The sequence below is a fragment of the Malaya genurostris genome, chromosome 2 (assembly GCF_030247185.1).
Source record: "Malaya genurostris strain Urasoe2022 chromosome 2, Malgen_1.1, whole genome shotgun sequence".
NCBI lineage: Eukaryota > Metazoa > Arthropoda > Insecta > Diptera > Culicidae > Malaya > Malaya genurostris.
The window spans coordinates 196,976,715-196,980,606 of NC_080571.1; positions in this window are offsets into that span (position 1 = coordinate 196,976,715).

Below are 3,892 nucleotides of genomic sequence, written 5' to 3' on the forward strand. Positions count from 1 at the left end.
CAAAGGCCAATTGCTTCCAGAGTTTGCTCCTGGCAGGCTTGAAAATTTGACAAAACACACTTGAAATATTTTGCTATAGGAATACATATACAAAGAAAGCATAAATGATTTTTCAAAAATGTTAGATATAAATGATTTTTCAAAAATGTCATCACAGAAAAAACCTGTTTTAATCCACCTAGTGGTGTAATGATGCCTTTCTCATGTATAATACTGTGGTATTCTATTCAAAAAAATTTTCTTCGATTTTTGAAAGAAACCAAGGGATTGCTTGTGCATTGAGTAGTATAACATACAGAATGAAACAGTGCTTTGCTCGCGTAGGTCATCCTTAAGAAAACGAAGTTGGTTAACTATTATATGCACTTCCGGCACCGGAACCCGAGAGCCGGTATAATCGAAGTCGGTTCGTGCGGCCAAAAACTAACATGACGTACAAACTCTACTAATTTTTATTCAAATTTTGAAGATTTTATACAATTTTGCCATCGCACTCTAAATGACGATTTATATGTTTGTTCTATCCGAAAATATGCAGTAATTTTTGGTGAGACCATTTGACCCTAAGATTGACGGTTTTGAGTCTAGTTTACAACATTTTTTACATTTTTTGTTTCGCCAGTTTAAGTGACGGTGTACAATATTGAATACACTTTACCCCATAACTCCGGAGCCGGAAGTCGGATCCGGATGAAATTCAGGAATTCCGTATGGGACCAGAAGACCTTAATTTGAATCTAAGTTTGTGAAAATCGATCAAACCGTCGCTGAGAAAAGTGACTAAGATCCATTTTGGTATATATGACCACTATTTCCGGTGCTTCCGGAACCGGATACCGGGAACCAGGATAGCTGGAATCGGTTTGTTTAGTTGCCTACTGATAATGACTATCGATTCGTGTAGTTTTGAGACCAGTTTGGAAATTTTTTTACGTTTTTTGTTTCACCGGTTTAAGTGACGGTGTACAATATTGAACACACTTTACCCGATTACTCCGGAACCGGAAGTCGGATCCGGATGAAATTCAGGAATTCCGTATGGGACCACGAGACACACACACACACACAGATATTGCTCAGCTCGATGAACTGAGCCGAATGGTATATGATACTTGGCCCTCCGAGCCAATTTTTACTAGTCGGTTTTTCAAGTGATTGCATAACCTTTCTATATGGGAAAAGCAAAAGTTTGAACATTTGAAGCACTGACTCGGCTTTAACCTTAATGGAATCTTTCTTATCATTGGTAATATAAAAAATAATTGGGATGCTATTTGAAATTTAAAAAAAACTTATAGCGACAGCGGCGACTTGAACCGAGAATCATTGAGCCATAAAGTACGTCCGTAGTCGACTGAGCCACAGAAATCAGGAAAAAGGCACAGGAACTTGTTTTTACGCACACATTGTTGACATTACTCATACGCTTGCAAAGTTGCTTCTTAAACAATGTCTTACAATCAAGATGTTCGTATGTTCTAGCTCCGACCATGAAGGATTCATAGTGTCAGTAAAATTATTGCACTAGTCACGCAATGGTTCTGTACGCTCAGAATCGGCTGCGAAGTCAGTTGAAACAGAGGATCGAATTTCACAAAATGGAATGTAATATGAAGACGTTGCTTAGTTAAACAAGACCATTTTTGTAACTTGCATGATGTTCCAAAGTTTAAATCAAGTTATTATATTCAGATGTATTTATTCAAAACATTCCTTTGTTTGTCAAATGAAAAGCGCAACCGTGCCTAGTCCGTTATTGAACTTTTATGATGTCAATTCTATGTTAGTCAGTGATTGAAAAATATCTGATTCTTCAGAAGACTTTTCTTTGAATGTCGAATAAAGCCAAAATAGTTTGCTCCGGCATACATTAGCATAACACTAAAAAAATAAAATTTGACGGGTGACCTAATGATGCAATTCATAAAGACCTAATTTGTCCAACGACGAAAAATTTCATTCGTAATGACTTAATGTTGGATTAGCATGAATTTTAATGGTTTCGAAATTTCTGTTATTGACATGTAAACATACATGTTACCGTAAAACACGCTGCAAAAAAATAAGCAATTTTAGAGTAATAACTGTTTGAATGTTGCTAACTACTTATCGATACACTCCTTAAGCTGAATGCGTTTGTGGATCATTGTCGCATTGCCGTAGCCAATACGTGGCGCTCTGAACTCGAGCACTCTGCCTTGTGTTCCGAAATTGCGTACACACATCTCATATACATCCAACTTAAAATTTCAAATATCTCTTGCCGCTGTGTTAATGTCTTTTCCGTGCACATGAGCTACTGCGCAGATCCAAGCAGAGAAAGAATTACTCAGCTCAGCTCTGAGATTTACTTTTCTCTCTGTAACGTTTGGCCCTGTAAGAACTTGTAAGCGCACCTTCAAGATAGGCTTTAGTTACTTATGCTTATGGCAGTTGAAAACAAATTGCTGTCTCTAGAGATGCTAGGTTCTCAGATCAATCTGAGCTTCAAAGGTTCTGAATATGCTGCACAGATTTAAAAAATGACACAGATCGTCACAGATTTCTGAAATCAATTACAGTCTGACAATGAGCCCCTAAATGTTGTCAAATTGCTAGGAAAAGTGGCGGGACATTATTTTTATGTCCAGACTATTTTTTTGTTCGAGCACAGATTTCTTTGGCTGTCTCGGTTGCATCGTTCAAGCGGTTTTATTGGTGACATAATTAACAGATTTGATCGATGATATGAAAAAAGTTTAATAAAAAAAGTCCAAGTCAAAAAAGTAAAGCGTTGTTTCATTCTATTGAAAAACACAAGCGAATATTCATTCCTCAATCTTTGGTTTTCACTTACAACTAACTGTTACATCTGATATCATACCATATAATCAGTGCACAAGCCGTAATTTTTTTCACGAGACGCCACTGGACGTTGACCCTTTTTTATTTGAGTCTAAACTTGTAAAATGTAACAAAGCTGATTTTGAGAAAATGAAGAGAATCATTTCCAGATCTGGAGAAAATTCGACATCAACTTATGTAAACATAATACTATTCATTTGAATCTGGGTTTGCGAAGATCGGTCAGGCCGTTCCTGAAAAATTGGAGTGATTTTCGGTTTGGAGCACACGAGCACTTTCCCGGTACACCAGGAGCCAGAAACGATGATCCAGTATACCCTAAATCAACGTATTTGTTCATCAGCTAACCATACCTGCCTAATTGAAAAATTGTACGGTTATTTGAATGTATTTGAATTGATTTTTTCGTGTCATGTATAAAAACACGCTCCTGAAATTATTTTTTTATACTTCTCAACCTGTAATTCCGGAACCGGAAGTTGTATCCGAATGAAATTCGGCAGGATTATATGGTGTTGTGAGACCTTTCATTGGAATCTAAGCTTGTGAAAATTGGGTGAATGGTCTCTTATAAAATCGAGTTCACTTTTAGTTCATTTTGCACAACTCCGGAACCAGAAACCAGAAGGCCTATAAGGTCTTTCAAAGCTAAGCTGAAGAAAATCAATAGTTCGTTTCAGGTAAACTCCAATAGGATCCAAAAGACCTTTCATTTGAATCTAAATTTGTGAAAATCGGTTGAGCCATCTCCGAGAAAACCGAGAGCACCTTTTTATTTTAATGAATTGCAAATCCGTCAAAACATACTCTTTTGTTCCATGTTTTAAAAATTTGGCATCTGAGTAACATTTTTCATAGCTGATCTGATAAATTCTCATACCTGTACAAAGCAATGTGACTCACTTACTGTTCGGCTGTGTGCTCGCCGACACCTGTTGTGCTATCGTAATTTTGCGCGGCAAACCGGTGGTTTTTCCGCGCTGGTTTGTTCCGATGTAGTGCGCACACTCGGTCGGTAGCGATCGTTTCCCTAGCCGCCGCGCTCGAT